At 47.8% G+C, this 27,186-nt stretch overlaps 1 long non-coding RNA gene across 3 annotated transcripts in view; it reads right to left on the bottom strand.

Moving 5' to 3' along the window:
• The window catches only part of LOC138582200 (uncharacterized), a 402,442-nt gene that overhangs the window by 154,529 nt on the left and 220,727 nt on the right, over positions 1 to 27,186 (bottom strand). The window contains exon 3 of one of the 3 annotated variants that reach the window (XR_011304976.1): positions 25,844 to 26,850. The exons of the other annotated variants lie outside the window; for them this stretch is intronic. This is a non-coding gene — a long non-coding RNA (uncharacterized lncRNA). Of the gene's footprint in view, positions 1 to 25,843; positions 26,851 to 27,186 lie in introns of those variants that run through there. 3 annotated transcript variants of the gene reach the window in all.

Here is a 27,186-nt window from a genome sequence, read left to right as displayed (position 1 = left end):
TCGTCGGGGTGCTGAGAGGGTTCGGGATTGGCGAAGGCTTTGTCAGATGGATCACAGTACTCTATAATTCTCCTGTGGCAAGAGTAAAGACCGGCAGAATAGTGTCTGAATCCTGGAAAGTACAAAGGGGCACCAGACAAGGGTGCCCACTATCGCCCATGCTATACATATTGGGCCTGGAGCCGATTGCCATATATTTTAGGAAACAGTTCTTTGACGCTGGCATCAAAGTGGGCAACGAACATAACATAATATCCCTACACGCGGACAATGTCCTTTTATACTTGAAAGACCCCCAGGTCAACGCACCGATCACATTAGATGTACTAGACAACTATGCGAAATACTCTGGGATCAAATTCAGTAGACTGAAATCCTCTGCCTTCCCCTTGGCTAGCCTGAGAGGCCTAGAAGAAACTGATCTCCCGGACATTGGGATAAAGTGGCAACTCGACACGTTTCGGTAGCTAGGAATTAATGTGAGTCACACCCCGATGCTCACACACGAGCACAACACGGCCTTTGCAGATTCATGAAATTTTGGTCTAGACTCCCACTTGCAATGGTAGGCAGAGCAGCAATCGTTAAGATGATAGTCCTCCCTCGATTTCTATATTTCTTTGTCAACATATGCCACTACGTCAGACCGCCCTTCTTCAAGAAATTAGAGGCACTTATCAAGGACTTCCTATGGGGACCTACCAGGCATAAATTGACTTTGGCTACCCTATCCCTGCCATACAAGGAAGGGGGAATACAACTCACAGACCTCAAGTTGTATTATCTTGCGGCACAGCTTAGCCACATGATGAAGTGGCTCTCGGACGATCCGTCAGCCGAGCTGGGGCTATTGCAACAATCTCCCTCCAAAATATTCCCCAGGGAAACTCTTTGGAACCCTCTACGACAATCCCCAGATGCCCCCCTGATCGTTGAACTTGGTAGGCAGATTTGGACCAGAACCTGCTACATAAGGCAGGTCAAACATCCTTACTCTCCAGACAACCCCATTCTGGTTGACGTATGCAAAACAGAATCGGATCTCTCCACAGCTAGGAGGTGGGAGGGGGCCGGAATTTATACATGGGGAGATATGTTTGAGGAGGGCGAATTCAAGGATTTTGAGTCACTGCAGGCTAATGAAGGGCTATCAAGCGGCCAGTTTCTCTGGTATCATCGGCTCAAACAAACCGCCAAGAAGAACTGGTGCAGCTGGCGGGAGGAACCCACCCCAGACCCACTGTTACAAGAGATGCACGACCTTACGGATGGCTGGAAACCGGTCTCTCGACTCTATAAGAGGCTCAATGACAAACCCAACCCCAAAAGTGCGGCACTGAAGGCGAAATGGGAAACAGACCTTGAAACTACGCTTACAGACAAGGAATGGGAAAGAACGTTACTATATCCCAAGAAGGTGTCGAGAAACTCCAGATTCGGTCAGATACAGCTAAACGTCGGACGTATTTGACCCCACACAGGGTGGCCTCCTTCAACAAACAGGCCTCCCCAGCATGCCCATGGTGTGGGAACGACAAAGCTGATCTGATCCACATGTTCTGGACTTGCACCAGAACAATGGCGCTGTGGTCCAAAGTTAAACAGACCTGCACAGATGCCGGAATGAGCAGATATGAATGGACACCCGGGGAATGCTTATTAGGGGCTTACCCCAGACCAAGCAAATACAAACATGTTGTCAAGTTGATGGACATGGCATGTATACTTGCAAAAAGAACTATAGCCATGGCATGAAAGACACCAGGAGGCCCGCGACATGAACGCTGGATGAAAGAACTAAAGAGATGGACTGCAGCCGAAACCAAAGCCTGGCAAGATGGAATCATCTCTAGTGGCGACATTGCGAGTGGCACTCTAGACTCTTGGAAGGCCCTCCTGAGAGATATACACTTCAGTGCAGACCATAAACCCCCTTGATAAACCCCACTACTTTGCCATAACTGATCCCTCGCACTCGCCTAGAGTTGGTGATCCTCTTGACCAAGATCTCTCCCACTTCCCGAGATATCGGAACCCCTATTTGCAACCATGCCCACCTGAGAAAGATGAACTGTTTCGCATGAAGACTGTTGTTGTTTATGTTTAATGTTTTAGTTAATTTTCTTGTATTTGTATGCATCCAATACAAATTCCAATAAAATACGTTAAAAATAAAAAATAGAGTCAGGCTAACACATTAGAACACATTGGGGGGCAACCAAAAAGCATGGGGCCAAACTAATACAGTGCAGCATAGGGTCAGGCTAACACATTAGAACACATTGGGGGGCAACCAAAAAGCATGGGCCCAAACTGTGGAGTGCAGAGCTCTGGGGTAACTCCACTGCCCCATCTCATTGGTTTTCATGTGATTATTGTAAACACATTCAGGTATTCCTACGTGTTCTGTTGCCTGGGAGCAGGACAGAACATTGGCCAGCATGAAGGTAACACACAGAGGTAAACCGCCATGTAATGGGAAGTCTTAGTGGCCAAGACCCCCACAGCTCCCTGCCTCTACCGGATGCAAGCCGCCGATAACCGGCCTTACAAACGTGCCGGTGCTAACGTGCCGCTGATGTTGTGTTAAGGCTGGTTATGCTGGGAAAAGTAGTTCAAATGAACTACAAAAACCCACAGCACCTGCAGTAGACAAGTACTGGAGCAAATACACAATAAAGCTCTGTAACATCTCGAGGGAATAGCCTGTTAGACTGCTGGAGGGCAGATGGGTCAGCGTACTAAATGAGATCACACTGGATACATATGAACTGCAATTTCCAAAGCTCGTGGAACAATCGAATCTAGCTGTGGTTACCACTCAATTTTTCAGTGTGAGAGCGCTTGGGTAAATGCAATACCCTGCACAAAGCTCTTCTGGTGGTTATTAAGTCTGAGCATGCACAGAGATCAAGAGTATTAGGAGGTGAACAAAATCAGATTTCCTATTCTGTGTCGTAGTCAAGCACAAACATGCTTAATGACAGATTGGAATGAAAGTACACAAAATGGTCATGAATCTCAATAAAGTATTACACTTTCAAACAAGTGGTTCAAATATATGCAGGAACCCACAAGGAGATCACAGTCAATCCCTGTGTTGGGTTCTGTAAGGAAGACATGGTATCAAAGTAAGACAGACACAAGTGATCACAGTTCAAGGGCGTTTATTGAACTTTATCAGGGGTGTGAAAAATGCCTAGCTAAACCTAAATCTAAAATGGGAGCAAGCTACGACCACCAAATAATAATAACACAGTCCTAGTGGAGTCTAGTCAAATAAAAAGAGCCTATACTAAAAAAAACTATTGCCAATCCTTACTGCTATGCTACAAATAGTGTGGGATAATGTTCACAAAAAGATAGAAGTGTTCACAAATGATAAAACAGGATTTGTAGGCCATAGGCCTCCTTTCTACATGTTTTTAGCATGGGGCAAGGTGGGTCACTCAAGCACAGCACACTCTTGGGCTTTTTCTGCATGAGGTCACAGTTCCTATTACCAACATCAGGCCCTTCTGTGCCCAATTCCCTTTTATTCAAAATCTCTTGCTTCAGAGGGCCTGATGTACCAGAAACAACAAAAAATGTTCTGTTCCAAATATTCAAGTCAGGCGATTCACTCTTTCCCTAGATCCCCCTCAGCCAGGCTCAGATCCTATTTTCATAATTAGCTTCCCTCAGATGGGTTCAGACCAGTTTCAGTTCTCAGGCATCCCTCAGTCGGGTTCACATTTGCCACTGCAATATCTTCTTGGGTGTGTTACTGTTCACCTGAGATCCCCCTCTTCCGGGCTCGGATTCCCTATTATACCATTAGCCCCCATCAGCTGGGCTCAGACCAATTTTAATTCGTAGACAATCAAAGACTTTCGAATGTGCATTTGATTCAACTTAACCCTCTGCAGGGCCACATTGATTTCACACTTCTGTAACTTTTACATGCTCAGAGGGGATACCAAAACAGAGCTCTTTGAGTGAGCAGCCACGTGGCGCCGGACCACTCTGTATATACTGAGCGATTCGGTATGCCCTTGGTGACAAGTAGCAGACTCGGGCATGAGAAATACAAAACCAAAAAGGAGGTAGAACTGCTACTGCCCAGGTTCATACCCAATTTTTGTCAATAAATGGAACAAAATATGTAATTGGAATTGGGGAACCTGGTATATTGGTACTAATGGATTAAATCCCTAAATTCGTGACCCATGAAATTGTCCAGAAAGAAAAAAAAGGGGGAAAAAGGAAATTCACACACATCAAAGGCTGTGGATATAAATGATTTGTATTGAGTTCAAAACACATCAAAAAAACATTTATAAATAACATACATATGACGAAGTTAAATAATCTAGACACAAAGAGCTGGATGAAGTAAAAAATTAAAATCCTCTTCAGTACATAAATTAATTGGAAGTACAAAACATAACCCATACGGGCTCTTCAGTGCTTACTAAATTGAAAGTACAAAACATAACCCGTGAGGGAAAGGTACACAAATAACTTTAAGTGTAAGGCATAACCCATGTGTGACACATGTGGAAATCATAGGCGTCAATGAATTGGCGCTCTTATGGACCTGTAACCATCTAGGTCCTAGATTAGCTTGTATTCAAAAGAGCATCTCATCTTGCAGGTGCCTCAAAAGAGCATCTCATCTTGCAGGTGCCAACGTGACAGGGGGAACGTGGCCAGGTTTCAATGTAGAGTACGTGCCTAATAATATGTGATTGAAGGACCCCAAAAGAACTTTTTGGTTTGTACACCCCCCTTGCACATAGTACACGTTTCGGCGGAAGAATTATCCAACTTGAAAATGCATCAGAGGGATAAGTATTTCTTTACAAGAACCACCTTCCTCAGGGCTAGTAGGTGGCCCCTGTAGCAAGAAAATCAAAACAAGAAAAAAAACAAGGAGAAAATAAGTAAGAAATTCTTATTTATCCGAACCTTAATTCTTTCTGGACATAACTGGGTTAATTAGTACCCACAAATATATTGTGTGAAAGATGACGAGTTAACGGTTTTATCAAAAGGACTTAGTTAGTTGGAGGGCAGAACAGAACAGAAGGCAGGGGTGGAAATGAATACCACTGTGATTTATACATGGTGGTGAAAAAGCATGCCTAACTCACCACTGGAACCTGGTAATGGATCTCGCTGTGGGACAGGCTCCCCGAACAGGCCGGACCAGTCAATCTGCACTATTTGTTGCTTGCTACGAAAATGTGTGGCTGGACCCAGTCCACAAAATTGGGTTGCCTAAGACCACACCTGTTCTACAAGAAAGGCAGAAATTATAATTTGAAATTGGCATCCTGGAGCTGTGTGCTGTGTTATACAGCAATTGGATGCAATAAAGGCAAAATAAGTTGTGCGGGATATGTTGAAGAGTATTAACCCACCTGGACTATGTAAAGAACTGGTGGAGGATGGTAAAAGTGCCTATACATCCCGTGCAAGAAAAGGGGGGGTGTCGCGCATGCGGACATAAAGGTACCTGGTCTGGATATGGCTGGCTTCCTGGGCTAAATAGACTCGGCGGGCGAGACGGGACTTCACTCATGCCGTTGCCAAACCAGAAGTCGGGCTCTGGCAGCTGAAAGGCTGGTGTCAGGCTTATCCTGTTTGTGCGGGAGAGAGTGAAGGAGACAGGACCCTTAATGACCAGTATGGATTCTGACTGCTAGTAAGCTTGTGACTGAGCACAAGCTACGAATATTACCTGGGGAGTAACTCATATTGCACGTCCGAAATCGTGCCGTCTGGACGCTAGTTGCACGAAGAACTTGGCGTTGCTGGTGTGCGCTCTTATGCGCACGTTTGTTTTTGGTCTGACGCGCTGCTGCAGGCTGAAAACGTCTGCATCACCGGCGTCTGTAGATTTTAGGAGGTTGTGTGTATCTGAGGGCCAATGGGAGCGCGGGACGCGTTGTGACCAAATTGGTTGCTGCACCGTGAATGCAGAACTGACTCAATATGGTCAGTTGGACCACCGGGGGTGGAGTCACCAGTACAAGCCGGTACTCGGTGCAAGGGTGGAAAGAAAATGCGAAAGTAAGATGTGAGGATCGCTATGTGGCACAGAGCATAGATCTGTGTGTCCCCATGGAGACGCCCTGTGAGGTTGTAGTATACCGGAGAGGGATACTGTGAAAGAAAAGGCGACTTGGCGCCCGATCTGACGTCGAAAAAACTGTCTGTGAGTGGGTGTGCGGCGGCTGTCCAATCCAGGCAGAACTAGAAACCACCTGATTGGGAGCAGTGCCGCGCTACCAGAGTTTGAGTGCTGCAATTGTCTGCACTATATTCTTGGATGTCTGGCAGTTCTTGCCAGCGGTGCATTGCCCGGACGAGGTCCTAGTAGTGAGATATAACTCAGAAAAGTACTGTGAGTGAATTGTGGCACGCCCGTATGTGTTGGAAATACGTGAATGGGCTCCTTGCTCAACATGACCACTCTGTGTCAGGTACCTAGTTCAGTTTCATGAAGTTCAATCGTATAAAAGTTCTCTTTCTTCATACAACGTTGCTGCTTGCACCCTAGAGCATAATACAGTCTGGTATGCTATCAGTTTCTCCAACTCACTGGCTGTGCTGGACTTGCGGACGTTGCTTTGCTGTGGGAGTCAAGGACAGTACCACAGTGGCTATCGCTTCTCCCTGCTTTGGCTATCAATGTGGGCTGGCCCTGTGTACCTCGGACACACACTACACTGTTCCTCAGATGCAATTCCCGGTCTTATGTTCCTTTTCCTTGAGGCTTCTTGAAAGTTGCAGTCCTTTGTTGAAAAGGGCAAGAGTAATTCCTTCCTTGTTGTCCTCTCTGGTTTCACTGCCTTTCTCCTCGGTTTAAAGTGCCATCTCGGAATTGCTGCTTCCTCGTGCGTTTTGCCTTGCTCAGAAAGTTCACCAATGAAGGCTTCCCTGAGTTCTCAATTTTAAGAATGCACTGGGCTAATTCGCTCCCTTTTCACAGCTCCCCCAAATGGCCTTTTCTGGCATTGGGAGCTAAGGGAGCTAAAAGGGAATGTTAAATTGGAGGTCAGGGTCTCTCCACCTGCCCCTCAGAGACCTGGGCTCACATGCCTGGCCCAGGGAAAGAGTTTTGCTGCTGGTACCGTCAGGCAACCCCAGCTGCCCCTGGTCTTGCCTTCCGGAGGTACAGTTCCCTCCTCCACACTGCAGTCTCCTCTAAAGTAGCAAGGCCAGTATTTGGGGCACCTTCCAGCATCCCCAACTTGCTCAAAGTGTGCTCTCCTGCTCCGCCTTTTATACTTCCTGGGAGTGGAGATTAGATTCAGTTGCGCATAGTTGTAAAGGAAGGCTTTACTTTGCCTTGCCTAATTAATGGGACAGTGTGCTGTAGGAAGGGTTTGTGGTTCCCTGTTGATAATCTTCATCCTCCCAATCTATCTCCTCCTCATCTCAGTGTTTGAAACAAAAAGGGAGGGGGGAGTTGGGAAGTCAAAAAACCCTGTGTAGTAGGAAGAGGAAGAGGTCATAAAGGAAAGGGGATACTGCGTCTCGCCATCGGGTGCCCCTGTCCTACTCCGCGAGGATCCCTCACCCAGGTGATCCTCCCACACTGCTCCACCCCCAGGAACTGGATCCAACAGCGATGGCTGTGTCCTAGCCACCTAGATGACAAATCCCCGGGGATCAGCATGTGAGACAGTTTATGGTTTCTCACAGTTCAGGAGGAGCTTATAAGGACTCAGCGATAACCAGCCTTACAAATGTCATGCCCCCACTAGCACACAACCCTAAATTTACCACACACCCTAACTTTAGGGGCAGGGGCTGATACACACACCCGCACATAAACACTTTCACCCACACATTCATGCATCATTCATAAAAACTCCTTTTATGCAAGCAGTCATAAAAACAAACACCAGCATGCATCCATACATACGTGCAAACATATGTGCAAACATACGTGCAAACATACATTTAAATTAAGTTTTAAAAAGTGCTTACCTTGCCTGCATCCACCCTCTCCATGTGCCCATGCTGCCATGGACAAGACCCAAGGGCCCTTCCCTCTTCTCGGCACTGTGAACACGCTGCCTGACAGGAGAGAACTACACTGCTAGCACAATAATGGGAGGAAGTGAGGCCAGTCTTCCGACTCTCCACCACCTGCCATTATTATGCAGTACGGTTTGTTACAGAGCCCAAAGGGCTGCACACCAAACAAATAAACTGTGTTGGCGGCGTGCACCCATACTCAGAGGCAGGCAGCCCAGTCCCATGTGCAGATAAAAAACATGGGGGACTAAACTGCCTTTCACTCAGGCAAGGGGATGGCCTGCCACTCTGGCAAAAATGTAATGCCCCTGCCCATAGTGATGGTCCTACACTGATGTTTCGGCACAAATGCGCTGCTAGGAGAACAGAGATTGCTTCATGTCATGAGTAGTTGCACAATTGATTTTAAGCAGTAGAAAGCTCAAAACCACACCAATCATTCAGCAATAAGAACGTTTATAGTTTCGGAAGGAATGAGGGCATGGTGACCCATTTGAGACCATGATAACGTTGAATCTCAGTTCCAATAGCCTTGAGTTGGCCCACAGCAAGAGCAAAGTTCATGGTTCTGTTTTCTTGTCTATCATTTGTGATAACACAAAATTGTCGGTCATAACCCATATGATTTATTGCGGTCATTCGAGATTCCATATTTAACTAAGGTCACAATTTCTTTGATTGTCCTCATGGAACTTTAGACTTCTAAGACATCTAAAACATTTGCATAGTAGTGGATTATTGTTCCCATTTCAATCATCTACCATGGTTGCCTACATTTGCTGGGTTTTTTCGTGTTTTCCTGGGAGATACTGATCAGATGCATTGTTTACCATAAACACTGTTTCAGATCATGCTGTCCAATTTTCTTCTGAAAGGAGCTGGGTTTCAAAACATCCTTATCCTCTGGGGACCACATACAAGCCAAAGTTTATAGACGACCATAAAACTGCTGTTTCAATGTCCTTGTGCTGGATTTCCAGATTGCTGGAGTGATTATCTCACAATGGAATCATTTTAACTCTGTATACACATTCATGCTGCTCAAGTTTGGATCAAGCAAGCCTCTGACTGCAGGTTTCTTCTAGAACCACTCTATTCGACTGGTGATAGGGTTTGGTTGGACAATTTATTAAAGGTGCTGTTTATCTGCTAGTCCAGCCAGTGTCTCTAATTCTAATTATCACTTTCATTTCCTTGCAGTGCGGTAACCACATCCTGTGTTTCATGTTTCTTGTCTGACATCAGTTTTGGAGAATAGGTGTGCTGACACTACTCCACCACCTAATCCATCTCTAATGGATGGTGTGCGAAATATGGACTATTTTGAAGACTTGATCAATGTGTATGAGGACATGTATTTGATTTTCTGCGGTATAGTCTGCAGAAGTGTACCTTGAGCGGGACGCTAATCTACATAGCCCTGTTTGTGCATGAATGCCTCATTACTATCATCTGTTCCAGACTGAGGTGGATAGTGTTGTCACTCTCCCGAATTGTGGCTGGACAGTCCCGCTGCACAGCAAGTACTTACCTGAGCTTGATAGCTCCAGAGTCAATTGCAACGGCGCATCTGCAGCATTGGTGCAGAGCAGCATTTCCAAATTCTACCAGGCCGGGCTCTACTGGATCCAGATGCATCCGAATGCACGCTGCCCTTCTTCTAGCTGTGTGGGCCTGGGGTGCGTGAGTTTGGGCTTCTGGGCACGGTGGTCTGAGACTGCATGTGTTTGTGCAGTGCCGGCATCTTGTGTCTCCCAGGCAGTAGACTTCAACTTGCTTTTTTTGCCCTGTCGTCTTGGGTGTACGCATGGATTGGAAGCTCAAGGGACAGCCATACGTTTTCTTAAGGCTGGTTGACATTAGGACATGCGCTTTGATAGACAAGTTGATTGGACAGGACAGAGGCATGCTGATACTGGAGGAGGAAGATTTTTTTTGTGAACCTCACAGTGCTACATGTTTGTTTCCAGGTTTCGCGTGTGAACTAGCGGTTTTCTCTCTCATGACTGTGACTTTTGCTTGGACTGGTATCTGCTCAGTCTTAGTGCCTTCTCAGCTTTAGATCTCCTTCGGGATGAACGAACGAGTGCTCTTGTCACTTTCCTTTTGTCTGTTTGGATCTTTGCATGTGGCATGAAAGGTTCTCTGGGTGTTCATGTTTTATTCACCCATTAGTGTGGTATACACCGTGTTGAAGCAGGTAAACATGACTGGGCACCAGAGTGCGCACCTCATCCTCTCTTGTTTTCACACTGTTTGGATCTTTGCATGTGGCATGAAAGGTTCTCTGGGTGTTCATGTTTTATTCACCCATTAGTGTGGTATACACCGTGTTGAAGCAGGTAAACATGACTGGGCACCAGAGTGCGCACCTCATCCTCTCTTGTTTTCACTCTGTTTGGATCTTTGCATGTGGCATGAAAGGTTCTCTGGGTGTTCATGTTTTATTCACCCATTAGTGTGGTATACACCGTGTTGAAGCAGGTAAACATGACTGGGCACCAGAGTGCGCACCTCATCCTCTCTTGTTTTCACTCTGTTTGGATCTTTGCATGTGGCATGAAAGGTTCTCTGGGTGTTCATGTTTTATTCACCCATTAGTGTGGTATACACCGTGTTGAAGCAGGTAAACATGACTGGGCACCAGAGTGCGCACCTCATCCTCTCTTGTTTTCACACTGTTTGGATCTTTGCATGTGGCATGAAAGGTTCTCTGGGTGTTCATGTTTTATTCACCCATTAGTGTGGTATACACCGTGTTGAAGCAGGTAAACATGACTGGGCACCAGAGTGCGCACCTCATCCTCTCTTGTTTTCACTCTGTTTGGATCTTTGCATGTGGCATGAAAGGTTCTCTGGGTGTTCATGTTTTATTCACCCATTAGTGTGGTATACACCGTGTTGAAGCAGGTAAACATGACTGGGCACCAGAGTGCGCACCTCATCCTCTCTTGTTTTCACTCTGTTTGGATCTTTGCATGTGGCATGAAAGGTTCTCTGGGTGTTCATGTTTTATTCACCCATTAGTGTGGTATACACCGTGTTGAAGCAGGTAAACATGACTGGGCACCAGAGTGCGCACCTCATCCTCTCTTGTTTTCACTCTGTTTGGATCTTTGCATGTGGCATGAAAGGTTCTCTGGGTGTTCATGTTTTATTCACCCATTAGTGTGGTATACACCGTGTTGAAGCAGGTAAACATGACTGGGCACCAGAGTGCGCACCTCATCCTCTCTTGTTTTCACACTGTTTGGATCTTTGCATGTGGCATGAAAGGTTCTCTGGGTGTTCATGTTTTATTCACCCATTAGTGTGGTATACACCGTGTTGAAGCAGGTAAACATGACTGGGCACCAGAGTGCGCACCTCATCCTCTCTTGTTTTCACTCTGTTTGGATCTTTGCATGTGGCATGAAAGGTTCTCTGGGTGTTCATGTTTTATTCACCCATTAGTGTGGTATACACCGTGTTGAAGCAGGTAAACATGACTGGGCACCAGAGTGCGCACCTCATCCTCTCTTGTTTTTACTCTGTTTGGATCTTTGCATGTGGCATGAAAGGTTCTCTGGGTGTTCATGTTTTATTGACCCATTAGGGCTAAATGAATCCTCACTTGGGGGAAAAAACACTTGTTTTCAGCTGGGCTGCCTAAAATGTTGTCTAATTGCCTTTACTTATCTAATAGCCTTTGAAAGAAGGATGCACTTCTACTTCTGCGGGATAACTTATGTTAAAGTGAATTAAAATAAGTGTTTTCAGAATCAGAGCTGAGCGTTTGCTCAGAAGCCAGATTGCGCTGGCTCCATAAGGTGTGTGTTTCCGCTTCCAGGGCCACACGGGTGAAGTGAGGCACTGGAGGGGCAACACGCCTCCTGGCTGCGCTTTCCCAATCACCGAATCCAATGTCAAGGTCACGCTCTACATATAGCGGTGCTTGGGCGCTGTGGGCATGGCCATGGTGCTAGTATGTTAGTATGTTACACATGGCACACCCTTCTCTCATATGTTGCTGAGGGTCATACACCAAAATCTAGGTATATACATATAATAATTTTGCTTGTCAGGTTTCTTCACAATATCCATATATCTTTTTTGTTAAAAGAATTAAATGGAATCAACATTGCCTTTTTTTTTCCTTTCATGCACGAGTGCTGTTTTCATTCTTTTCTGTTGTAATTATTTCTATATTAATGGATTTCGGGTTAGCACATGCTGCTTCACCAGTGCGCATTTTAGCTGTTTGTTAGCGCCGTGGTGCATTTTTGCAACTCATCTAAGCGCGTGAGTGTCTCCGTGCAGGTAACAGTAGTAGCCTAATACCAGTCATGTTCAGGAAAAATCAAACATTTCCAGGAGCGAAAGCATTCTAGCAGGTTTAGTTTCTCGAAGCTGGTCCTTGCTGCTCCCTGAATGCCATAGTAGAAAGTTAGATGCAAGTACTTTTTTCAAACTTTTGTTTTGAATGAACTTTTTACTTGACAAAATGAAGCATGCAGCCTTTAATAGGTGCCAATTTATCTGAATGGGAATTGTGCAGTTTCTTGTTTCGGGTTCTGATGGGCGGGGTTTGAAATCAAAATATGCATTTGTGCAACTCGAAAAGCCTGTCGATTCGTTTGAACTGCTTATATTGCAAAGGATTCCCATCCAGGATTTAAAAAAAAATGTCTACTGAACACGTAATGTATTTTTGAAATGTGATAAAACAGCAGTCTTTCATCCGTTGAGCATTCGTGGGCTTCGATGTGAGGTGCTATGCTTGCCTTTCTCCCAGAAACAGTCCACATAGCGCTGCAGTTCTCTATCTGCTGCATTATATTTTATTTAACCTGTTTTCTATTATTCATGTCTTTTTCCCCTTTGTAGCATCATATACACTTCATTCTCTCAGGGCAAAGGAAACAGTGCCCTTGAAAAACTATTGCATAAATAATTTCGATTACTTGCCTGTTGCATTGAAAATAAAACCAACACCTTTGCCTGAAGCGTTGAAATGCAATGTTATTATAAAAAAAGGCAACGTGGACTTTAAATATATGCACAGTGCACGCGTGTGTGGCGTTGCCCCGCAAGGGCTGCGCACGCGGCGGCGTGACGTTGCACGTCGCCGCGTGCAGCTTTAATAAACGGGGGCGTTCCCGGAAGCCGGCAGAGCGACCGGGGAGCCCGAAGCCGACAGATGTGTGTGAGTGTGCTCTGTCGGGTTGGGGGCTCATGGGCACGCATGGGGGCCAAGGACCAACCCCCAACAGTGGCGACGAGTGGTGACGGATGCCCGGGCCCGGCGGTGAAAGGCTTCCGGAATTTTTCATCATAACGGAACGTTCACGGACGTTTCGTTTCACGCCGTGGTTGTGGACCGCACACGCGGCTGGCGGCCATTTTGGACACAAGGCCGCGGAACTTCTCGGGGCTCCGGTTTGGAACGAGAAGGTGATCCGGGTCTAATTTTTGGATTTCATGGTAGCAGACTGCATAACCTGCACACCCATGCCTAATTTGTGTGTTTAACTCACATTTTGGGACTGTTACGTTGAACGCAAGCTTGGACAAGGACTACTATGGCAGGGCCTGCTTAGTCCAGTCCACCCACACAACTTAATTTTTGGGACCTCTACACTGCGGTGCATTGCTGCAAGGTGGCGACAAGGCACTTCCTCGCCCCTTTCATCATCAGGACACTCTCTCTTGATCCTCTTCATCATCACAAGGTAGTGGCAGTTGGTGTTTTTCTTTGTGTGCAAGACTCTTTGGTGGTGCTCAGGGAAGGGGACACACTTCACCGTCGTCTCCGCTCTCCAAGGTGGACCATTGCTGTGCCGGGCATGGGGGTGAATCCACCTGCATGGTGATGGTGGGGATCTGAGTTGCGGCCCCAGGACTTGAATTGGGGGTGCCTGAGCGCTCAATCCCATGTACGACAGCGACCAGGACGGTGACTCTGCGGATCCTGTGGAAGACTCTCAGGACGAAGGTCAGGCGGCCCAGCCTCAGCAGGGCCCACAGCGTCCAGTGCAACAGCCTGCATCACTGCAACCGTTGCCACCGGGGAATCAGGCGTCTGCACCCCAGGCATTACTAGGAGCGCAGCCAGCCGCTCCACAAGGGGCTCTCATCATGGCTCAAGCGGGAGCCCAGGCCGCCCTACAACCGATACCAGAATTTGATCCAACGGGCCCCCCGTCCAGCCTGGGGCCCCAATGGAAGAGGTGGGTGGCCCGCCTGGATATGTACTTTAGGGCTGCTCGGGTGACGGATGACGACAGCATGGTGGCCACCATGCTGTACTCAGCGGGAGCCGCGGTTCAGGAGATCTTCGAGTCGCTGACACGGGTTGACCAGACCTATGGTGAGGCCAAAGCGGCTCTCCTCGCATATTTCCTTCCCCTCGCCAACGTGGACTTCGAGAGGTTTGTCATGCTGTCGGCCAAACAAAAGGAGGATGAGACCCTGGACACTTTTTACGGCCGCCTGCGCCGCCTTTCCCAAGGGTGTGCGTGGGGAGACACGGATGATATGATACGAACAATGCTGATCCAAGCATGCTCCTCCGGCAAACTGAGGAGACAGGTCCTCAGAGAGCCGGGGATCACTCTGCCCCGCATACTAGAACTGGGTCGATGTCACGAAGTGGCCGAGGCACGGGCAAACAAAATAGAGGCGGGATCACGCTCGATCAAGGCCGAAGAGGTGTGCGCTGTTTGGCGGGGCGGCCGAGGAATAAGAAGGCCTGGTGGAAGCCCCCGCGACAGAGCCGGAAGATCGGGGGACTCATGTCAGAAGTGTGGCTATGACCTCCCCCACACAACAGAGTGCCCAGCCGCAGGAAGAACATGTGGCCGATGTGGACTGCCTGATCACTTCTCAAGAGTGTGTAAGTCGGCTCTCCCTGTTATGGTACCGAGAGGCCCTGCCCGGATCTGGACTCCGCGCCAAAACAGGCAATCCAACGTGGCCCAGGTAGATCAAGCGGAAGAGGAGACCCAGATGGAGGGGGCTGAAGAAGAGGAGGAGGAGAACATCTTTTTCGTCTCAAGCATGGGGGTCCTGAAAGGCAAAAGCAGGAGGCAGCCAAGGTGCGTGGTGGAGGTGAACCGCTCGCCTGTTCCCGTGTTGGTGGACACAGGGGCATCTGTCAATGTAATGGCGAGGGGACATTATGAAGCTCTTGACCCGCCACCTAATCTGGCGGTGCCAAGGGCTCGCATATTCGCCTTTTTGTGGACTTGAGCCCATACCGCTGGACGGGGCGTTCGTGGCGAAGGTGGAACATGAAGGCTCGATGATCAGGGCTCGATTCTACGTGACCCCTATAAGCAACAACACCCTGCTAAGCTGTGCGGCTGCGGAGGCACTCGGGATAGTCAGTTTTGCGTACTCGGTATACCTGGAGGACATTAACGATCTACTTGGCAAGTACGCGGCCCTGTTCAACGGCATTGGGAGAATGACCGGTGATCCAGTCAGGCTGCACATTGATAATTCAGTACAACCCGTTGCCCTGAAACACCGGAGAGTTCCCTTCCATCTGAGGGAGCAGGTCGACAAGGAGCTGGATAACCTGGTGGCCTTGGACATCATCGAGAAAGTGGAAGGCCCCACACCATGGGTGTCCCCCATTGTCGTGGCCAGAAAACCAAAACAGCCGGACTCAGTTCGCATCTGTGTGGACATGAGGCTGCCCAACAAGGCCATCAAAAGGGAGCGACACCTGACTCCGACCATTGACGACATAATCGCTGAGGTGCAAGGGGCCAGATTCTTCTCCAAGCTCGACCTCAGAGCAGGGTATCATCAAGTTGTCCTCCATCCCGAGTCCCGGTATATAACAACATTCACCACCCACCGGGGACTCTACAGATACAAGAGGTTGAGTTTCGGCGTGTCGTCGGCTGCGGAAGTGTTTCAGAACATTATCCGAGGTGCCCTTGCTGATCTTGAAGGGGTGCTCAACATCAGTGACGACATTTTGGTGTTTGCCACCACGGAGGTGATCCACCTGAAACGCCTGGCCAAGACTTTCGAGAGACTGCAGTCATTGGGCCTCACCCTCCATAGGGACAAGTGCGAATTCCTGCGCCCCTCCATAGAATTCTTTGGGTTCGTGTTTAAGGAGGGAGGAGTGTCACCCGACCCGCAGAAGGTCCAGGACATAAAGAGGGCACAGCCCCCGGAATCGGTGTCGGAGGTGAGAAGCTTTCTGGGCATGGCGACCTACTGCGGTCGGTTCATCCAAAACCTGGCCTCAAGGTCTGAGCCGCTCAGAGCTCTTACTAAGAAAGACACGGCCTGGCACTGGGGTCCACTGGAGCAGTCGGCGTTCGAGGACATCAAGAGCGCCTTAACAACGGAGGACACCATGGCGTTTTTCGACCCAGCGCTACCCTCTGAGATCGTGGTCGATGCCAGTTCGTTTGGCCTGGGGGCGGTTTTGACGCAGGTGGACCGGGATGGAAGCCTCCGTCCCGTAGCGTATGCCAGCAAAGCGCTCTCGGAAGCGGAGCAGCGATACTCCCAGATTGAGCGGGAGGCCCTGGCGGTCCTGTGGGGATGCAGACACTTTCGCCTCTATGTGCTGGGGCGCCCGGTGACTGTGGTGACTGACCACAAGCCCCTGCTCCCGATCCTGGCGGGCTCGTCCTCAAAGCCCCCGGCCAGAATTGAGAGATGGATGCTCGCATTGCTGGAGTACGGGGTCACGCTGGTGTACCGGCCAGGAGCTAACAATGCAGCGGACTACCTCTCCCGGCATCCCGGAGTGCGTGGGGGAGTGGCGGGAGACACCTGCGCGGAAGAGGCGGATGACCATGTCCGATGGTAGTGGAAGGAGCAACACCAAATGCGATGCCCCTGTCGGAGCTGGAGGCTGCAGCGGCCGAGGATGGGTGCTTCCAAATACTGAAGCAGTCGATGCAGAGCGTATCCTGGAAGTTCGTCTTGGAAGCTCTCGCGGGGCGGACCCATGAGGCGAAGGCCGCCCTTGAACAACTGTGGAAAGTGAAGGACGAGCTGTCATTCTCGGAGTCGGGACTCCTGCTCCGAGGGGATCGCATAGTGGTCCCCCACTCCAAAATAGGTGATGTGATCACGCTGGCCCATCACGGGCATCAGGGTGCCGCCAAGACTAAGGCAAGGCTGCGGATGAAGGTCTGGTTCCCGGAGCTGGAGAAAAGGGTTGACGACTTTGTGGCAGCCTGCGTATGGTGCCAGGCAGCCTCCCCGGTGCAGAGAGAACCGGCCATCGAAGCCATGCCTCGGGGGACCAGGCCCTGGGAGGTCGTTCATGCGGACTTTGGGTCCACGTCCGTGGGCACCCACTTTCTGGCCATAGTTGATGAGTACTCCCGGTCCCCCTAGGTGGAGCTTGTGGAGTCGGTGGCGTTCGAGCATGTGGTAGTCGCCGTGGAAAAGATATTTGCAACCCATGGATTTCCCCTGACGCTATGCTCGGACAACGGGTCGCCATTTCAAAGCGAGCGGTTCTCAGAATTTCTAGCCAGCTGTGGAGTCAAACATCCGAAGATATCCCCATTGTGGCCTCGAGCCAACAGTGACGCAGAAAGGCTGATGCGAACCCTGAACAAGACATTTCGGATTGCGCAAGGACAAGGTCAGCCTCTCCAACGGGCTTTGATCAATTCCTGAGAGTGTATCGCACCACTCCACATGCATCCACTGGGGTCGCCCCGTCGGAGGTGTTATTCCGCCGATGCCCCCGGGGGCTACTGCCAGAGGTACAGGAGAAAGAACCCGGTGTGATCAATGACCAGCAGATTGAGGCCGACCGGCTGGCCAGGATCAGCCAAGAGAACTTGCGCCGGGGTCTTCGTCCCCAGCGGCTGGAACCCGGGGATGAGGTGCTCATCCGGAACCGACATCCTCTCGGGAAGCTGTCCCTCCCTTACGAACCAGAGCCCCTGGATGTGGTCGCCGTGAAGGGGTCGATGGTGACGGCCTCAGATGGGCGATCGGCTGTCACCCGAAACGTCAGCTTCTTCAAGAAGTTGGGGGACTCGAGAACTGAACCCCCTCTGGACCCCGGTGTCGCTGAGACACCGGAGGATGATGGGCCCCCTCTCGGTGCCCTGGCCTCTCCGGTTCGAGGAGCTGCTGCTGATGGACTGCCGGTGCCGGAGGTGAGCGGGAGGTACCCCCAGAGGGCTGGGCGAGGGAAACCCGCATACCTCAGCGAGTATGTGTTGGGACAGTTGGAGAGTCATCCGGAGTGAGATTAAAGGGGCATGGGCTCAGGACGGGCAGTTTTGTTTTGTTGTGTGATGTGTCGTGTTTGAATAATGTTGCAATTGTGTTTCCTCCTGGAAGGGCTGCGTCGCCGCGTGCAGCTTTAATAAACGGGGCGTTCCCGGAAGCCGGCAGAGCGACCGGGGAGCCCGAAGCCGACAGACGTGTGTGAGTGTGCTCTGTCGGGTTGGGGGCTCACGGGCACGCATGGGGGGCCAAGGACCAACCCCCAACAGCGTGTGTCTTTGTGTGTGTAATGTTCAGTGTAAAATAACAGGCAGATATGAACCGTCCAACACGTTGCAGCGGGTGGTATTGCTCATGGGCGATCTGTATTCCTTGCATCTCGATATGGATGGAAAGGATCAATCTTTGCCTCTCAAATCCACGGGCAGAAGAATGGACACTGAGCTCCCCTCGATTATGTACAGATACAACGGGCCTACAACACCCACTCACCCCTTGTATACAACGAATGCAAGAAAACCCCCAAGTGAAGCAGGCCAGATCACCCGTGTGTACCTCACCGAATGCAAGAATAGCCCCAAGGGAAGCAGGCCAAATCCCCCGTGTGTACCTCACCGAATGCAAGAATAGCCCCAAGGGAAGCAGGCCAAATCCCCCGTGTATACCTCACCGAATGCAAGAATAGCCCCAAGGGAAGCAGGCCAAATCACCCGTGTGTACCTCACCGAATGCAAGAATAGCCCCAAGGGAAGCAGGCCAAATCACCCGTGTGTACCTCACCGAATGCAAGAATAGCCCCAAGGGAAGCAGGCCAAATCACCCGTGTGTACCTCACCGAATGCAAGAATAGCCCCAAGGGAAGTAGGCCAAGTCACCCCGTGTGCACCTCATCAAATGCAAGAAAAGTCCCAAGGGAAGCAGGCCAAATCACCCTGTGTGTACCTCACCGAATGCAAGAATAGCCCCAAGGGAAGCAGGCCAAATCACCCGTGTGTACCTCACCAAATGCAAGAATAGCCCCAAGGGAAGCAGGCCAAATCACCTGTGTGTACCTCACCAAATGCAAGAAAACCCCCAAGCGAAGCAGACCAAATCACCCCGTGTGCACCTCATCAAATGCAAGAAAAGCCCCAAGTGAAGCAGGCCAAATCACCTGTGTATACCTCACCAAATGCAAGAAAACCCCCAAGAGAAGCAGGCCAAGTCACCCCGTGTGCACCTCATCAAATGCAGGAAAAGTCCCAAGGGAGGCAGGCCAGATCATCCGTGTGCACCTCATCAAATGCAAGAAAAGCCCCAAGAGAATTAGGCCAAATCACCCCATGTGTACCTCACCGAATGCAAGAAAAGCCCCAAGGGAAGCAGGCCAGATCACCCCGTGTGTACCTCATCAAATGCAAGAAAAGCACCAAGGGAAGCAGGCCAGATCACCCCATGTATACCTCACCAAATGCAAGAATAGCCCCAAGGGAAGCAGGCCAAATCACCTGTGTGTACCTCACCAAATGCAAGAATAGCACCAAGGGAAGCAGGCCAAATCACCCAGTGTATACCTCACCAAATGCAAGAATAGCTCCAAGGGAAGCAGGCCAAATCACCCCGTGTATACCTCACCAAATGCAAGAAAATCCCCAAGGAAGTAGGCCAGACCCGTGTGTACCTCACCAAAAGCAAGAAACACCCCAAGGGAAGTAGGCCAAATTATCCTGTGTGTACCTCACCAAATGCAAGAAAAACCCCAAGGGAAGCAGGCTAGAACCCCCAAGAGAAGCAGACCACTGAGACACAACGGGAACTGCATGAAAGAATGACTCTACAGTGATACATATGGACCCACACTGAGGGGTATGCCAGTGATGGTATTAAAAGGTGGCATCTCATATACGGCACAAGGAAGATCATAGGCACTTCATCTAAAAATAGAGATATGAACATACATAGAGGATTTATGCACACACTAGGACCAAGTGTGAGCCCAGCACTATCGAGGAAATCACATCAACATCACCAGACAACAATCTGCCAGACCTCTTCTCATTAACAACTGTAGGACACTACTGTTCAGAGCCCCTAAAGTGTGAAGGCACAAGACATCAACAATGGCAATTGTGGGTGTCTAAGCTCAAATGGTTGACACCCATTATCAAGCAATGGTCACACTAAGATATATGACAGGTTTGCTTAGACGCCCCTGCCAGTGGAGGGCGGGAGTGTGACCCCTAGCACTCCCTCTCTTGCCAAAGCGAGTGTGGGCAAGCCCCCTCCCTCCCCTTCCTTATCTGAAGACATTGGCGGTGGGCTGCAGTGGACCCAGCCGTAGACAGACGAGTCAGCGAATCTGCAGCCTGGGCACTGCCTCCGAGGCCACCCCAGGAGAACAACAGAGAGAAGCTGCATTCACCAACCCGACGCAACGGCCTATAATGGGATGCCACAGTACATGGCCTGCACTACACCAGACGCTGGAGAGGAGGCAGATCCAGCACCAGGGCAGCAGCCATGGCATGGCAGAGAAGCTGATGCCGCTGGCTGGAGCAAGGCAGAGCTCCAGCAAATGCTGCCTGCTGGAGCTTGCGCTCCAGGAAAGAAGCCATTACACCACCATGGAACTTTAGTAATAAAAGGCCCCATGAGGGCCAAATAAAGCAAAACCCCACTAAACCACCAGGGAATTAAATGGTCACCAAAGGTCTGCCAATAGACCTGGAAGGTAGGGGACATGAAGTCCCTAGGGGCCTGCTAGAAATGCCGTAGCACCTGTTAAGTATTCTAATCGGGCGTCACACCCTAGCCCAGGACTCTTGCCACTGGCCTATGATGCAGCACACAATTAACATATTCTTACTTTATTTCCTTTATTGAGATGGCACCCAACTCATCTCACACCCCCTTTTACAAATACCCGGAGTCACAATGGACCAAGAACCAGGCCGGTGGGTGGTAATACAATATTTATTTATTTTAAATTCAAATAAAATCACACAAATTTAATATTGGGCAGCAATCCCCAATGGGGTGATAATTACAAGGTAAATTGATGAAAAATCACTTAGTTTGACCTTCCAATATATCATACACAAAGCACAAACGAATGAGAGCAATACTACTTTTCAGGGTAAATAGCACGCCGGTTAAGATTTCCCCCTGCAATACTCCCTCAGACCCCTATTAACCAAATTTTGTGTGGGTAGCAAGGAGTAGCAAGGAGTCAGGTAACCCTTTGAAATTGAACGAAAAAGCACTCGGAATTAGTAAAGATTTGATTTACATGTGCGGTTGAATGACTGAGGTAAATATGAATTATAGCAGTATCAGGGACGTAAGAACACTAGCAAACTACAAGCAATGTCCTAACAATGGGCATACAATTCAGAAAACCAACTTGAAAGTGAAAAACACAGTGCAGCCAAACTACACACGTAGAAATTGCATTTTCTTATTTTACACAGGTTTAAATGTCAAAACGGTTTGAAAAACGGGTTGTATAGACAAAATCGGAATGCGGTTTTTATGCTAAGTGACAGATCCACATCACAGGGATAATAAGAAAGTGAAAGAGTGACTCTAAATTATTGAAAGGATGAGATTATCAATGAGAAAGGAACTTCGGTTTTAAAAATGAAAGCAGTGGACAGAGACAATGAGTTTGGAAAGAAAAGGACAAGTTTCACTTAAACTAGATTTTATTGGCTAGAAAAGTGAAACGCCACCCGTGAATAGAAAGGTTAAGCTGCAGTTTTAACCCCTTCACGCTGTGTGCCTCTTTTAGGGAGAATTCATGTATTTAATCAAAACAGTACTAAGCAGACCCTCCAGCTTATTGCGATTTTGCGATCCCGCAAAATGCCGCGAAAACGGACGTTTTGCGCAAAATGCCGCAAAAAAGGCCGTTTTGTGCAAAAACAGCATCTTTTAAAAAAAAAAATTTTTTTTTTTTTTTTTTTAAGTAATCTGCAAAAATTACTGTTTTGAAAAAAAGAATCCTCAGGGTGCCAGGTGCTCAACTTTTTTTTTTTGTTTTTATTTACACAAGAAATGAAATCACTTGCGCCCCAAAAATTGCAGCCCAATCCACAAGGGACACATGAATGGGCACATTTTATATGCGCGCCCATTCAGATGGCCTTTTTCACATCCTTGATCAAATAAAGTGGCGTTTCTGTCAATTTAAAAGCACATCCCTCATTTCCAAGCAAGATGCACTTTTAAATGTGCAGAAATTGTAGGCAACCCTACGCGCACGGGATGTGGGGCTGCCACTGCATGACAGGGTCTTTCCTGTCCCTGTCATGCATTTCTTTTAAGGTATGAACCGCTGCTGAGTCGCTTGCATTTCTGTTCCTCAAACAGGATAAAAATGCATTTTTTGGGTCACATTTTACAGCGGCAGGCACCTAGAGTGCCTGTCCCTGTGAAAGGCGCTGGGAGCTTGCAGAACACTGTCGGGAGAGCGATTCTATTCAAAGTACTCCCCATTTTGATGACAAAAATCTATCGAATGTTACAATTTGACCAATTACGTGCAGTACTATTCGATCGATTTTTATAAATACTGAACATGTGTTGCGGGGGTGTCACCCGCTCCCCTTGTTTAGTATTTTTGGTCTAGGGTGGTTGCAGAAGTGTTTTCCCCTTTTTCCTCAAAATTGGAGGCGGGGACAGAAAAAAAAGGAAAATAACGAAAAAAGGACCCTGCAGAGTCGGATCCGACCCGCGTTAGAGGGACGGATCCGACCCGCGTTAGAGGGACGGATCTGGCACCGCAGGGTTGCAGGGGAAGCTGCAGCGACCAAGCGGTTAAGTAGGGGAGGGGGTCGGGTGGTGGTGAAAGGTACATTTTGGGTTGTTTGGCTGAAGTGCAAATCAATTTGCAGCAAAATTGACTACGGTCAATTCCGCCGCAAATAATTACACTTCGGTCAAACAACCCAGAACACCATTCAAGGCAGCTGCCAGCGCACAATTAGCGCTACAGCTCAAGCCTGTGGAAATGCGCCGGTCACCTTTGAGAATAAGGTGACCTGCTCATTTCCAAAAATGGGTTGTCTAAAAATAGCATATCCTCCGTTCTTTTTTTAAATGCCCCCTCATTTGAGGAACTGGGACAAAATCTACATTAAAAAAAAAATAATAAAAATGGTTACACTATGAGAGAGAGGGAGAGTGATGGGTGAGATGTGAAGTGATGGGCAAGAAAGCAGAGGAAGAGCAGTGGGTCAGAGGAGGAAGTGCTGCACAAGAGAGCAGAGGAAGCAGTGATGCGGTGGGCCAGACATCTGAGAGCGAGCAGAGGTACAGAAAGTAGAGGAAGCGGTTGGCCAGAAAGAGGCAGTGAGCTGCAGATTGGGAAAAAGGATGAGGGAAGAATGTGATAGAATGGGAGAAAAGATGCAAGATGCAGAAGCAGCACAAAAGAATGAAGGACTGTATATTGAGGGAGGAATTGTAGAGTGTAAGGTGTGAGTTGGGAGTATGATTTGGAGTGTGGCAGGGGCTGGGCAGTGCAGATTGTGACTTGACAGTGTGACATAGCACGTGAGTATTTGTATGACAGAGTGAGAGGTTAAGGAATGTAAGTTATGATGGAGAGTTGGTGAGATGTTTGTGGGTGTTTGGAGGATTGGAGAACATAGAAGGGGAATATTTTCAGCATTACAATTGATAATGATCAATTTAGTTAATACTATTAAATAGGCATGAACATTAAACCAGAAATGTAGCCAAATCAAACACTGTTCTGCCAAGCCAGAGACATCTGGGACTCTTCCTATTAAATTAATACAAAAGACACATAATAATGATACCCTGGCTCTCTTCTAGCCTTGCACTCTACCTATTTCCTGCAATGTGGCAATCTTACACCCTCCAGTTAATACAAAATGTCCTGCAAAAATGCCGCAATAAATAAAGGTTTGTGCCGCAAAATTTGCCATTTCATGCCGCAAAATTTGCCATTTCATGCCGCAAAATCCTGGAAGGTCTGACTAAGGACTTACACCAGGACAGAAATAATGGAAGAATGGCACTAACACCTGAAAATCAATGAACAGGATACACAGAGGATTCTGACAATTTTAAGGATTTCTGCTAAGGCAGTTAGGGGATTTCTATGTGATTTGACCTAATATAAGGTAACAGAGAAATGGATGCAGTTTTGGGTTATTGGGGAAGGGAAATACTCACAACAAGCACTTGAATGGGGTATTTTGGACAGCAGACCGAGTTTCTGGACAGCGAGGCAATATATGGTCACTGGTCACAGCGGTGTACTCTCCTAGAAGAAAAGAGCTGGTCAAAGGTATGGTCACGGCACAGCGGCACCTCAGCTGGATAGAGTGGGTATCAGAGCAAGCAGGTAGTACTGGATAATCCCAATGAGGATTCAGCCACCTTTCCCCTTTCTCCCTAGTTATTGGGATTTTTAGTGGGGTTTTTCTGGATCAATGGTCCTGCCTGATAGCATCAGCTATGCTCTGGCCTGGCAGTGGAATCTGGAAACTTCCAGGATGAATAACGAATATCTAGATAAGTCCTCTGTCTCTGTGAGCTTCAACTTTTTATAAGGCGGATTACATCCCAGGATTTACTATGAGGGCAGACCTTTGGCTTGACATGCCTCTAACAACTGGATTGATCAGGGGTTACTGTTATTGCCTTCCTGTCAGCCGGTTGGACTTCAGGGACATAACATCACTTTTATGGTGTGAGCTTACAATGCCCATGGCCCCCCCACAGTTCTTTTAGCCAAAATCAGTTATGACATAAATTGCACATGTTTTACAGTTATGGCACTTTTGAAAATCACATAGGCAGATTCCAGATTTTACACTGAACATGTAATTCCAATTCCCACATTTGTACGATATTGTTTCGCCATTCTAATAATCTTTCGTCATTTCTAGTGGGAACCGCTTCACATAAAATTCTACAATTTTAGATATGTGTACCTATTATCACAAATTATGTTTGCATTAAATTTCAAAGTTATACCATGTATACTTTTCCCATGATTTACATTTTTCTGCCATTTGTGTCCCCACATACTAGGGAAAGCTATAATGTCTTGTTTTAATGCCACCAAAATTACATTTAAACTGTTAAACTGTCGTATTACTGCATTTTCCGGTTGCAGAAATAAAAGTCTTAAAGTTTATTAATTCAGAACAGCCTTTTGCCCCAAATGGGCCGGTATTGTCTTCCAAATAAGGGCATACTTCCCAACCCCCAGTCAAATGTCATGCTTTAGCCAGCCTGAGTCCAATGCTCGAATGGAGTTGCCTTTGAAGCTCCCCAGTTTGAGTTGAGGGGAGGTGCTGCTAAAAAGCCACACTTATGTGTCCCAGAAATCCATTGTACCAGGCTGGATCACTGCCACATAGTCTGACTAGGGTGCGAGATCCACCACCCTTGCCTATTCATATGCCCCAGGGGTTAGTCCACTTGAAGGGAGGCAGATCATGTTGCCAGGAAGCAAAGGCCTCTGAAGCCAGGCCAGGAAAAAACCTGTTCTGTGGCTTCAGCAAATGTATTTATTTATTTATTTATTTATTTTTCTTTCCTGAACCAGAAAGCAAAACTGTTGGAATTAAATATCCTACATATGATTTAAAACAAACCCCCCTCACCCTTCTATGCAAGGATAGGGCCTTAATTCAACAATTTACCTTTAAACAAACATTTCCTTGTTTGTAAAAAGCACAATTTTACACGTGGTTCATTTGCCTTTGCTGTCACTTCACAATGCGGTTTTCTCTTACATCTAGATTCTAAACATTATTTGTAGCTGTAGTCAATTTATCATACACAGGAATCTGTTCAAGGCAAGGGTCTACTGTACTGAAACTGACATAAGCACAGAGAGGTAGGACGTCTTGTGAAGAGTTTAGCTGTGATAATTTGTTGAAAAAAATCAAGCGTTTTTCCGTACGGCTTGGAGTGAAGTTCTTTGTTATTTCACATATCTTGCCTGACACAGCCTGTCATTCTGTGAGAAATGCCCCTTTTGTTGGAGCACCACCTGAACATAGAGTGACATAGCTGGGTCTCACTGGATCAGAACTGTGTACTGTTGAAAAGATGAAAAAGAGCATCAGGGCACAGTAATTTTAAAAGGCAGAATATTTTCTTTCTCAGTGAAAAAGTTTTGAGCTAGCAGCATAGCAGTGCTGCCATTGAATTCTTTTCTTTGGTGCAATTGAAGAAAATACTAACAGCAATTCTTGGGGTGTTCTGTGTTTCATCTTGCCCATATGTGCTTGGTAAAGAAAGCGCAGCCATTATTTCAGGGACTGTAAAACGTAGTTATGGTGCAATGCAATGGTGCTCAACAATGCCAGTGCAGACATTCTGCTGGTAGTGCTGCAAAATGCTGTTGATGTATGGGAGTCCTGCTGTGCAGATAAATGTACCCCACAGATCCCCTCCCCCCGACTTTCCTGAGACGTCTTGTTGAGGGAGAGTAGGGCAAAGTGGGGTTCATCGGGTGCAGTCCTTCTTCCATCAGGGAGCGGTATGCCACAATCCTCCCTTTGTCTTTCGTTGGAGTGTGGAGCGACACCCCCTTTCCTTTCTTCCCTTTTCCGGGTCGTCAGGGAGGTTCTCATCGGTCTATGAAAGAACGGAATCAGTACTCACTATTGAATAAATAAAGACAGGTTACAACGTTTTCCCACTGATTGTCTACCCGGAAGGTTGACATCAGTGGGACACACATACATTACGTTCATTCCAGTATTCAAACAATATCTGTAAATAATTACTCAACAAGGCAAAGATAGTTATGTTTACACCATGGTTATGTGAGGCACTTTTGCAAAGATAATAGAAAAGTACTCCCTGTTAGATAGATATACGTATGGACCTACCTTTTCCCTTCTGGTTCTTCTTTTTGTTGTTCTTATTCTCCAGATGTCTCTTCTTTTTGACTTTCCCTTGGATCCACAA

Source organism: Ambystoma mexicanum, chromosome 3q (assembly GCF_040938575.1).
Source record: "Ambystoma mexicanum isolate Mex_15411 chromosome 3q, UKY_AmexF1_1, whole genome shotgun sequence".
Classification (NCBI taxonomy): Eukaryota; Metazoa; Chordata; class Amphibia; order Caudata; family Ambystomatidae; genus Ambystoma; species Ambystoma mexicanum.
The sequence above is the reverse complement of the archived record's forward strand: the minus strand, read 5'-3'. Positions and strand labels throughout refer to the sequence as shown.